General features: G+C 40.1%; 1 protein-coding gene and 1 pseudogene across 1 annotated transcript in view; both read right to left on the bottom strand.

The window, feature by feature from the left end:
• Positions 1–12,967, bottom strand: part of Rfc4 (replication factor C subunit 4) — a 751,101-nt gene that overhangs the window by 103,295 nt on the left and 634,839 nt on the right. The gene's annotated exons all lie outside the window — the stretch shown is intronic.
• On the bottom strand, positions 10,664–12,520 carry LOC126512311 (L-lactate dehydrogenase A chain-like; annotated as a pseudogene).

Here is a 12,967-nt window from a genome sequence, read left to right as displayed (position 1 = left end):
GGGGAGAGGAGTGGAGGGATGGGGAGAGGAGTGGGGGGAGGGGGAGAAGGGTGGGAGGAGGGGGAGGGAAATGGGAGGCTGGGAGGAGGCAGAAATTTTTTTTCCTTTTCTCAATAAAAAAATAAAATAAAAAAATAAGAAAAAGAAGAATGTCGCAGTCAACAAAGATAAAAAAGGAGTTGGAGATCTGAAGAGCGCTTTGCGATCAGACATGGATGTTCAGGGTTTAGAGTTTGCCCAGCTTTAGTCTACTATTTCCTCACTATGCTTCCTTCCCTACATTTTGGTATGGTAATTTATATCCTATGTTGGCAGTATGTGATCTGCTTTTTGATTTTGATTTTACAGGGGAATATAGTCAAGAGATTTCATGAATCTCAGAAGAGACTTTGAACTTTATACTTTTAAATAAGTTTGAGACTGTTATAGACTATGAGGTCTTTTGAAGTTGGACTGAATGCATTTTTGCATTATAATATGGCTGCAAGATTTGGGGGCTAAGGTGTGGAATATGGCTGTTTGAAAGAAAGGAGTGCCCCTATTAGGAGGTATGGCCCAGTTGAAGTAGGCGTGGCCTTGTTGAGGAAGTGAGTGCCTGTGGTGGGGGCTTTGAGGTTTCTTTTGCTGAAGCTTTACACAGTGTCTCAGTCCACTTTCTGTTGCCTGCAAGATGTAGAATTCTCAGCTGCAGTTCTGTGTATTGCCATGATCCACCATGATGATAATGGACTGAACCTCTAAAACTTTATACCAGCCCCAATGAAATGTTTTTCCTTTATAAGAGTTGCCATGGTCATGGTGTCTCTTCACAACAATAGAAACCCTAAAATAGATGCCTACTTAAAATATTCCTACTAAATTACATAGTTATTATAAACTTTGTTCTACTGGACAAATGTTTAAATCTGTTTATAAAATTTGGTGTATTAGATGAGCAAATAACACATAGTATTTTAAGAGACTTTTAACTGTGATAATTGAAGTTTAAAAATAGTTACAGCATCTTCTTCAAAGGATAAAATCAGATAATTTTCCCAGCTAAAAGATAAAAGGACATCCCACAAGAGATTCTATTTTGATGTAAATATCAGGACTGCTTCCAGGTACTTATACCTCATCCTGGAAGGCAGTAAACTTTTTTGCATCAGCTGAGAGCACTTTCACATAAACTTCAGCTCTTAATTTCTTCCTGTCTCCTCTTCTACAAGACTTCCTGACCCTTCACAAGATTGATGTAAGATATTCCATATAGGGAATAGTATAGTGATATTTTGTTTATGCTCTTACAAATAAAACTTGCCTGAAGATCAGAGTGCAAAACTAGCCACACTAGTCAACATATAGGCCAAACAGTAGTTGGCACACATCTTTAATACCAGCAGCCACATTAGTTAGCCATAGAGGCTGGGCGGTGGTAGTACTTGCTTGTAACCCCAGCACTAGAGAGGAATATAAGGCAGGATGAGACAGGAACTTACTCTCTTTTCAGTCTGAAGATTCCAAAGAGGTAAGAGTTCTCTAGTAGTTGGCTGCTTAGCTTCTCTGACCTTTCTGCTTGAACTCCAATATTTGTTTCTGAATGTTTTTTTATTCATTATACATCTGGAACCCACCTTTTAGGATAGAAATTCATGAAAAAGTCATTTGCTTGTGGCTTTATGGCCATTGACATGAGTCAGAGCTACATGCAGCTGGAATCACTGTACTACCACCTAGGTTTTCTTTCCTACTCTCCTGGTGGGCTTTCTCTGAGCCCCTTTCTTGGACTGCTACCAAACCAGGTAGCTGCCTTAAAATCCAATGGGCTTTTATTGTTCTACACAGCAACAATAAGTCTCACAATTTTATCATCATTGGTGGCAGATTTGAAGAGAAAATGGGGAATTCTTTAAGGAAGGAATTAGTTAAAAAGGAGAATTTTTTCCCATCTTAAAAAATGGAAGACACAATTACAATAGGTAAAGTTAGGTCTCTGTAAGATTATATAATGCATGATTTAAAATTAGAACAACTAAATTAAGGGATAATCAATTTAACTGGGATTGATATACTGTTAATTATCATTTTGATATCCTTGTTGTCATTTTGATAATTCTTGATTTATCTCTTAAGATATTGTTTGGATTGACAGGCAGGATACAGGTCTTAGAAAAACTTAATAAAGCTGGGCAGTGCTGGTGCATGCCTTTAATCCCAGCACTTGGGAGGCAGAGGCAGGCGGATCTCTGTGAGTTCGAGACCAACCTGGTCTACAAGAGCTAGTTCCAGGACAGGCTCCAAAACCACAAAGAAACCCTGTCTTGAAAAACCAAAAAAAAAAAAAAAAAAACCAACTTAATAAAACAGAACATAGAAATATTTAGTTTCAGACAGAGGAATTTAATGAAGAGCCAATTTCACCATTGCATTATAAAATTAAAGAGGAACAGCCTAAGATTTTCAAACAACCAACCTTAATATACCCAGCAATCTTACAGGAACAACTGCCAAATGATAGCTATACCCAAAGCTGTATAAGAGTTAAATGATCTCCTGTGGAAATGTTGGATTTAAAGAGAGTCGAGGAAGCAATAGTCTCCTATGACATGCATTCACCTTTTGTGAAGCAAATGTTAAACTTGTGTTCAGTTTGTAATAGAATTATTCCTAAAGACTGGATAGACTTGGTTAAGGCTGTTTTAGAGCCTGTTTTGCTGCAGCACAATGGTCTTCTACCCTGTAAAGATTTGTTGCTTGTATTGCTTTAATTAAATGCTGATTGACCACTAGCTAGGCAGGAACTATAGGTGGAGCAACCAGAACAGGAGAATTCTGGGAAGAGGAAAGGCTGAGTCTGCAGTCGTAACCCACACAGAGGAAGTAAGATGAGAATGCTTTGCTGATAAAAGGTGCCAAGCCACGTGGTTGACACAGACAAGAATTATGGGTTAATGTAGGATGTAAGAGTTAATAAGAAGCTTGAGCTAATAGGCCAACCAGTTTATGATTAATGTAGACCTCTATGTGTTTCTTTGGGACTGAATGGCTGTGGGACTGGGTGGGAGAGAAATCTCTGTCAACACTGGTTCACAATTACAATATAGTAGCTGGCTCACAGAAGAGGCTAGGACAATTGAACAATGGAGTAAAGTTAGAGGTATGGAAATCTTCCAAGTTCAACTTCTTGGAGAAGGAGATTATGCTACTATAGAAAGATAATCTTTATATGATGACCACATTCTTACTTTATGCCACACAGCAGCTTTAAATGCTTGGGACAGAATTGGAGAAGAAGGAAAGAAAACTGAGTATTTACTAAAGTTATAAAGGGCCCAAAGGAAGTCTCCATGGATTTCTTACAAAGATTGACTTTTGCAGTAAATAGGATAATACCAAATTCAGAAGCTAGACAAATAATAATTGAATCTCTGGTTTTTGAAAATGCTAATTCTCAAAGCAAAAGGATAATTAGGCCTTAAAGGCAAGGTCAGCACCTTTGGAGGAAAGGATCTGAGATACAATCAATATTGAATCTCATGACCATGATATTGCTTAAAGAGTAGAGGTGATTTCCAGAGGTTGGAGGAAAAGTGTACATGGTCAAATGTTATAATTGTGGCAAACAAGGTCACCTTAAAAGAGACTGTAAACAGGGTATTCCAAAAAACAATGTTTTTTTCTAAGGATAATCCAAACAGAACATTCCTCTCTTCTGGATTATGTAGAAGGTATGGCAAAGGTAGGCATTGAACTAATAAATATAGATCAAAAAGAGATATTCAAAGTAACCCTTTGCTGTTGGTAAACTCCTTAAGGGGCCTCTCGAAGCTCCTATGCCAAATCCAGTTTAGTTGTTTCCTGCCATGCAGAAACTCCTTCCCAGAGCAATTAAAAAACCTAATGCCTATTGTAAGAAACCATACTCCTCTGGATAATAGAATAAAAGAGAGAACAAAAAATTCAGGAGAAACCATAACATGAATGTTTTGACAAACTTCTATAAATAAACAAAATTAAAGACCAAAATTAAAAATGCAAAATAAATGACATCATTAAAGGTATGGTAGACATAGGTGTACATGTAACAACAAGTTCACCAGAATCTTGGCATCCAAATGGGCCTCTTCAGGAGGTAAGTGTTCAGCTTTTAGGTACTGGAACTTTATTTCAGGTAAAACAGAGCACGAGATGGGTTGAATGTATAGGGCTGGAAGGACAGAAAGAAAAATTAAAGCCAAATGTTGCTAACATAGCAATGAATTTATAGGGACATGATTGGTTATAACAATGGAACACTCAGATTAATATTCCCCCAATCTTAGAAACAAACTATAAATTAACATATGTTTCTGGGGAAAATGTTAGAAGGCATTATAAAAAAACAGTCACCAACCATTCAGGTTATACAAGACCAGGACACAATAACTGCTGATCTTCCAAGGCACCAATAGCACTACCTTTAAAATGGTAGACAGACAAACCTGTATGGGGTGTGCAGTGGTATTTAACAACAGAGACACTGTAGGCTTTAGAACAGCTGGCACAGGAGCAACTAAATGCTCAGCATAATGAAAAATCAACCAGCCCTTGGAATTCTCAATTATTTGTTATTAAAAAGAATCTGGAAATTGGATAATGGTAACAGATTTAAGACCTCTTAATAAGGTAATTCATCCCCATTGAGAAAGGAAATGCTTTGCCTTGACTGAAGACAAGCGGAACACAAAAGAGAGTGACTGCCAACCCTTATCAAGACAAGGTGGGACAGTCTTTCAAAAATCCTGCTTCATAGAAAAATCTTTCAAATATTCTAAGCCTTTAGGCTGAAGGTACGAATGGCCCAATGTTGCGGAAGAACTGTGGGTGACTGTTCAGGCAGTCAACTGTTTCTGTAATTTCTCACTTTTTTTTTTTGGAAGTTTCTTGCTTGTACTTCCTGCTTACTCAGTTAATATTATTTCCTTCTGGAGTCTCTGAGGTATTGAAGACTAGATAGTTATAGTTTTCCTTGTTTATGAGACTCAGAAAAAAAATTCACTAAAGAAGTTTAAAGTGCATAAGGTTGGGAGCTATCAAAAGATAGTTTTGGGTGGTAATGCAAGTCATGATAGAAAGTAAATTGGGTATAAGACTTTGAACTCATCAAGAAAGGATAGATAATGGAATATTTTCTCTGAATTCGACAAATGCAAATGGATTAGACATTGTTGTACTTATTGCCCTTATATGTTATATATAGCTATTGTATTTATTGTATATAGTTTCTTTTATATTAGATATAATCTTCTTTTTTATATTACATGAAAGAGGAAATATAGTGATATTTTGTTTATGATCTAACAAATAAAGCTTTCCTGAAGATTAGAGTGCAAAGTTAGCCACACTGGTCAGCTATATAGGCCAGGCAGTGGTGGCACACACCTTTAATACCAGCAGCCACATTAGTTAGCCATAAAGGCCAGGAGGTGGTAGTGCATGCCTTCAATCCCAACACTAGAGAAGACTATAAAGCGGGATGAGACAGGAACTTGCTGTCTTTTCAGTCTGAAGGTTTTGTAGAGGTAAGACCTCTCTAGTGGTTGGCTACTTTGCTTCTCTGATCTTTTGGTTTGAACCTCAATTTCTGTCTCTGAGTTTTTATTATTCATGCCACAGATAAGTATTTAACAGTCACTTGCTCTTAGCACTTAGATCACTTATAAATCTCTGCACAGACTGCTGCCCACTGCAATAATGATTTCTTCTGAGAGCAGCTCTAGTCTATGAGTGTAAGCATTAATATTTAGAAGGCAGTTTGATAACATGTCCTTTAGTACATACAACAATAGTACATTTCCTGCTATGACCTTTCAACTCTCAAGCCATAGGCTTTTGGCTGAGTATATAACAAAAATCATGAATTTCCTCCCATAAAGCAGGCCTCAAACACAGCCAGAAAGTGGTTTGTTACTTGAGTAACAATATACTACTATTTTACCAGTAGGAAACATCTTGCTTGGCAGGTGTTATTCTAACATGTTGGGTCCATCATGGAATAAGACCATTGATGAGTTTTTTCCTTTAGAGGCTTGCATAGGCCCCTCTAGCACTATGAAAGCCTCTTGTACCAGTTTCTGCTTTTCTTATTTTAAATGAAGTTTTTGATTTATTTTGAATTGATTTTTTTTCAGGTAAAAGATGTGGATCTAATTGTTCTACAGGTAGATGTCCAGTTTTGCCTTCAGCATCTGCTCAATTGGCTCTCTTTCATTCTTTTGTATGTTTTTGATACCTTTGTCAAATATTAGATGGAAATAGCTCTATATATTTATTTATGGGTCCTCTATTGTGTTCCATTGATATACATGTCTATTTTGGGGCCAGTACCATGTTGTCTTTAACATTATAGCTCTGTAGTATAATTAAAAATCAGGTATTATGATATCCCTCGCATTTATCTTTCTGTTTAGAATAACTTTGGCTAGTCATGGTCTTTTGTACTTCTGTATCAATTTTAGGATATTTTTACCTAAATATCCTAAAGACTGTAAAGAAAGTCTTTGGTATCTGATACAGATTTTATTAAATCTATAGATTACTTTTATTAGTAGTTATTTTCACAATACTAATTATGCCAATTCAGCATCATGGATGATCTTTCTGCCATCCAATATCATCTTTAATTTTTTCAGTGCCTTTTCATTTTAAAGGTCTTTCACTTCCTTAGTTAGCTTTACTTTCAGGTACTCTGTTGATTAATCTCCTGTGAATGGTATAGTTTTCCTATTTTTCCCCCAGTAAGTTTGTTGAGTATATAGAAAACTATTATTTATTTATTTATTTATTTATTTATTTATTTATTTATTTTATGAGGAGTGGGGCCCCTTGTTTGTCCCAGCTGCCCAGCTAGCTTACACCTGAAATAACCACCCAGAAACTGTATTAATTAAAACACTGTTTGGCCATTAGCTCTAACTTCTTATTAGCTAACTCTTACATCTTGATTTAGCTCATTTCTATTAATCTATGTATCGCCATGTGGCTGTGGCTTACCTGTAAGATTCTGACCAGCACCCGTCTGAGGCAGAGGATCCATGGCTTCTCTGACTCTTCCCTTCTTCCTCCCAGCATTCAGTTCTGTCTTCTCTGCCTACCTAAATTCTACCTTATCAGGCCCAAAGCAGTTTCTTTATTCATTAACCAATGAAAGCAACACATGAACAGAAGAACCTCCTATACCATTTGCTTGTGTGTTTTGCCTATGCATGTGTACCACAGGTGTGCCTGGTGCCTACAAAGTCCAGGAAAGGGTGTTGCATCCCCTGGAATTGGAGTGGGCCTCCATGTAAGTGCCAGGACCTGAGCCTGGGTTCTCTGCAAAAACAAGTGCTCTTAACTCTTGAGCCATCCCTAGCTCCTATTCCTCTCTGTGTGTTGATTTTGGGTATTTGCAACTTTACTGAGAGATTAACCGAGCTAAAAGATTTCTGAAGGAGTCCATAGGTTTTTTTTTTTATATATGGAGTATGTCATTTACAAATAAAGATAATTTTATCTTTTCTATTTGTGTCCCTTTCATTTATTTTGTTTCTCTTATTGATTGAGCTCAGACTTTAAACATTATATTGTAAGAGTAGAAAGAGTAGGTACCTTCCTCTCATTACAGATGTTAATGTTTTCAGTTTTGCTCACATTAAATATAATATTGGAATATATTTGTCATATATTGTATTTATTATTTCAGATATGCTCAACCCATCCTTAATCTCTTTTAGGATTTTATCATGAAGGCATGTGGAACTTTATCAAATACCTTTTCTACATCTATCAAGATGATGATGTAAGTTTTGTTAAGTTTATTTCTGTATAATTGATTTGCATATGTTGAATGAGTCTTCCATTACTATGATGAAACTAATCTGGTTGTGGCGTGTGATTTTGATTGTTCTTGAGTTCAGTTTGCAAGGATTTTTTTTTAAATGTATGCATCTATTTGAACTTTGCATTTAAAAAAATTATTTATTTTCATTTTATGTACATTGGTGTTTTGCTGACATGTTTGTCTGTGTGAGGGAGTCTGATCCCCTGGAACGGGAATTATAGACAGTTGAAAGCTGCCATGTTGGGACTGGGAATGGAGCTTGGGTCTTCTGGAAGAGCAGAGGTGCTCTTAACCACTGAGCCATCTCTCCAGTCCCCAACCTTACTTTTATTAATAATCAGTGCTTTGTTGAGAAAATTTAAAAGTACAATTTTCATTTAACATATAGAAAGATACCAAGTAAATAACCTATAAATATATACCAGGGTCTTAGAAAATTAAAAAAAAAAAAGCCAAACCCAAAGCAATAGGAATCAGGAAGCAGTAGAGATCAGAGTAGACTGAAACAGAGAAACTAAAGGCTAATTCAGGGTTTCCGGTGCTGCGGTGCATGTGGTGCTTCAGGGAGATGATAAGTTGAGAGCGTTGGAGAGCTGGAGAACCACAACATGGTATCAGATCCCATGGACTGGATTACAGGTAGTTGTGAGCTGCCTTGTGGGTGCTGGTAAGTGAACACAGGTTCCCTCAAAGAGAAGCCAATACTCTTAACCACTAAGACATCTCTCCAGCCCAAAGCTATTCTTCTTAAGAAGCTTACTTGACATAAGACATAGTGTGCACAAGACTCCCCAAACCAGTTTTTTTTTTTTTAAATCTACTCTACCTTATACTTTTCCTATCCTTTTCATCCCCTGGAACCTCCATCTTTTAATTCTTGATAGAAATGGACCAAAAGCAGGGCCAGCAACTCATTTAAGAGGGTAATTAAAAGTTTTTCAAAGTGGAAGAAGGCTTCTGCATTTAAAGGTTCTTGGTTCTAAGCAGCGACAGTGGTACTTCCTAGAGTCCTGAAATGCCAGCTAAAAGGTCACTGAGATTGGATGATCTGTCTGAGGAAAAAACACTGCAGTGGCACTCAAAGCATCAGAGGTGTAATCAGCAATTTAGAGTACCATCATCCACCTTGTCTTAGAGTGCAGCTGTGACCATGGATCACACCTCTTCCATCACACAGAAAGCGCAACGCTGGATTTAACAATATACCTCAGTCATAATAATAAAAACAGCACGGTACCGACACACACACAAAAACAGCCCAAATATATGGCCAAATCAAACGACCCAGGAAAACACTTCACATTGCTATAGCCACTGTGTATTGTCACATGGCTGTGATAAACTATACTTGAGAAAAGCGACTTAAGGAAGGGTTCCTTTGGCTTAGAGCTTGCGGGTATAGACCACCAAGGCACGAAAGCCATGGTAGCAGGCAGGGGAAACTGATGCTTAAACTGTGTCTGCAGTCAGTAAGCAATGAGAGACAAATACTGATGCTTACCATGCCTTCTCAGGGTATTCTCAGGGATGAAAGAAGCAACTAATACAGGGCATTGGTCCCAAGGGAGGGTTCCTTGCTCTGGTAAACCTGACCGTGTGGGTTCTTAGCCTCGGGAACTGGTTTGTGGAAAGAATAAGGAAAAGTTTGGAGCTATGGCCCAGAGAACCCCTAGAGTGTTTAGCATATATCTCTTAAGGGAACATTCCGGTGCGAGAGTTTTGAAGGCCAGACTGCCGAGAGAAATGTGGACAGTGAAAGCCAGGAGCAGAAAGTTCCAGAAAGGAACAGGGAACTTAGTTTCAAGTCATTCTTAAGCATTTCAGTGGAGAATCTGGTTGTATTTTGCCCCGTGCGAGGTTTAAAAGTCATGAGCTGAATTGTTCGGCACGGGCAAGACAGCTTGGCGCCCATGGGCATCGCTCACTGTATTTTGTGAGATCTGCAGTGGGCACTCAAAGCAGAAAGATGGAAAACCTGGGGGTTCACAAAGAAAAGAGTGTGAAGGAGGCCCAAGTGTCAAGACAGGATGGAAGAGGGTGTGGACAGAGTAGCTCTAATTATTGTGATTACCAGAATTAAGCAGAAACCAGTACACTTTGCACTAGGGCAACAGGAAAGCCCAGGACCCTACCGACTGCCAACCACTAAAAATTCCCAGGTGTAACCATGCCAACATCCTTAAAAAAAACGTTCCCTGGAAAAGGTGAGAAAACAAAGATAGCCTTCAGGGCACGCTGAGCCAGCAGACCTGCGTCAGGAAATGTTTTCCAGGTACAGGCTGTCCCATTACCTAACTAATTAAACCCCACTAGGTTCTCTCTCTCTCTGTGTTCAAAGTTTATTTGGTGTTTTCGTCGGCAGGACACTTGGGTAGTTGGTTGCATCATCTGTATTCAGAACTTACTTTTTACATAATAATGCAATGTACATTCCAGACACAAATAACACACACAGTAACATCCTTTAGGATAGCCAAGCACAGGATACGCATACTGGATCTAGACACTGGAGCCAGGGTATGACTAGTAGGGAACTCGTAGGCCTAGGCATGTTTGGTGAGGGTGCACAGAACAGCGTCCCAGCAGGCTCCCAGGGTAACTGAAGCCTGCACACAATTGGCAGTGTGTCTCTGGGATAGTGGGACTGTCACATTCACCAGGCTACCACCACACAAGTACCACTTCGCATAGGGGTAGAGCTGTGGGAACTGAGGTTTTCTCCAGGCCACCTTAACACAGCAGCCTTAACCACCGCTCAGACGAGGAGACAGACCGTGTTCTCCAGAGAAGCCCTGCTGCAGCCTGGACAGGGACGTTGATGTTCTAGGACGTCTGAGGACCCCAGAACTGCAGCTCTTGCTGGATTCCCCAGTGCGTGTCTGTTCTCTTCTTTAAGCCGGTCTCCTTTACTCCCTTCACTGCATCTGAGATTCTATGTTGTCGCAGGACACCAGGAACACTGAGGAATCCTTCTTGACTCCATAGAGACCCTTTATCATGGTGGAAATGGGATGAACCTGCCTAAGATTCTCCATTACGCCCTTGGCCAAGTCTCCCCCAGAGAGGCCAATGGCCCAGGCTATACAACCTTTCAGTTTGATCACGTCATCGGTCCTGTCAACCATTGCCTCGTGAACCTCTTTCCACTGCTCCTGTCTGCATCAGTTCCCAGTTCTGGGTTGAGAATCTTCAGGGAGATGCTGGCAATCCTCATGCCACACCATATGGGCACAGTAGCATCTCCATGCTCCTTTAGGACCCATCCATGGTAGCGTATCCCATGAACACCCAGCCTTTCTCCCATTAGGTAACAGATAACTCGGTGTTGGGGATAGGCACTTCTTTTCCAAGTCACAAAGATCACGATACCCACTGGGTTAGAAACAATAAACAGCTCGCAATCTGAACCTGTACTTCACAACACAGAGAAGGATGAACTTGAAGATGCTCACAGTCCGCTGGCCCAGACTAAGTCAGCTTTCTCCCTGTTGCTGACAGGACCCCGCTGTGATGATGACCAGCTTGGAGTCTGCAGGCATGCTACAGTCTTCGTCAGAGACAATTTTGGGCATTCTAAGGAAAAGGCTGCCATGCTGGAAATCGATCATCTCTCCCTTCAGTTTGTCTCCTGTGACATGGACAGGAGCAAGCTCATCTCGCCAAGTTCTTCATTAAGATACAGATAGCAGCCGGGCGGTGGTGGCGCATGCCTTTAATCCCAGCACTCGGGAGGCAGAGGCAGGCGGATCTCTGGGAGTTCAAGGCCAGCCTGGTCTACAAGAGCTAGTTCCAGGACAGGAACCAAAAGCTACAGAGAAACCCTGTCTTGAAAAATCAAAAAAAAAAAAAAAAAAAAGATACAGATAGCACCGCCCGGTCATACTGGCGCACGCCTTTAATCCCAACACTTGGGAGGCAGAGGCCTGTGTGTCTCTGGGAGTTCAAGGGTAGCTTGATCTGCAGAGTGAGTTCCAGGACAGCCAGGGCTACACAGAGAAAGCCTGCCTTGAGAAACAACAAACAAACAAACCAAAGAAACAAACAAATGATACTGATGGTATAAGCCAGGCCAACAGCATCAACCCCAACGATAGTAATCTTGTTTTCGGCAGAGTGGTCTGGGTTCAGCGACAGTGGCTCCAGCTCCAGTTCTATCTACTTAAAGCTTCACTTGTTGTTTTTGTTTTGTTTGTTTGTTTGTTTTTAATTTTTTTTTTTGGTTTTTCGAGACAGGGTTTCTCTGTAGATACGGAGCCTGTCCTGGAACTAGCTCTGTAGACCAGGCTGGCCTCGAACTCACAAAGATCCGCCTGTCTCTGCCTCCCGAGTGCTGGGATTAAAATCGTGCGCCACCACCGCCTTTTGAGACAGAGACTCTCCACACAGCGCAGACTAGCCTCAAACTCATGATCTTCCTGCCTCAGCTTCTTAGAAGCTGAGGTTACAGGTGTGGGATATCATCAACTCCTCCTTTACTCCTAAATACACACCCTGGAAGAAATTTTTGAATAGCTGAAATCACTGAGGAACACACTCGAGCCACATCCATACCTACTGGGCTCAGTATTAGGCACTGTCTCATGCTGAGAGTGGTGTCTTCAGTGGCTGGCTGCCATCAGTACCTTTAAATATAATTTCCACTTTGAATTCTCCCACACTCTTTCTAATAGACAGGGACATGCCAATATTTGTTCCTAAGTCTGCTAACCAAGCTCGACTGTGAATGTCCTTGTGACGTCTATGGAGTGGTGATTTCAACTGTGGAGCAGGCAGGAAAAGCACCCTGTTACGTTAAGGAATGGGAAATTCCACTGGCAATGGGAACATAAAGTGTCAAACAGCTAACACCAGCCTAGTGCTCTGCTCCCTAGATGTCTACACAGAATAAAGGGAAAATGCTTTTCACAACCTCAGTCTTCAAGTTACACAGTGATCTGAACTGAGACATCATCACTCAAGCATACCCACAAGGAGTTTGTGACACTATCTTTCTTTTTTTCCTTCCTTCCTTCCTTCCTTCCTTCCTTCCTTCCTTCCTTCCTTCCTTCCTTTCCTTCCTTCCTTTTTTCCTTCCTTCTTTCCTCCCTCTTTCTTTCTTTCTTTCTTTCTTTCTTTCTTTCTTCTTTC

Source organism: Alexandromys fortis, unplaced genomic scaffold (genome assembly GCF_014885135.2).
Source record: "Alexandromys fortis isolate MF-2015 unplaced genomic scaffold, M_Fortis_MF-2015_v1.1 scaffold_100_3062768_6864082, whole genome shotgun sequence".
NCBI classification, from domain to species: Eukaryota; Metazoa; Chordata; class Mammalia; order Rodentia; family Cricetidae; genus Alexandromys; species Alexandromys fortis.
Note: the sequence above shows the minus strand (reverse complement) of the source record. Positions and strands in the feature narration are given on the sequence as shown.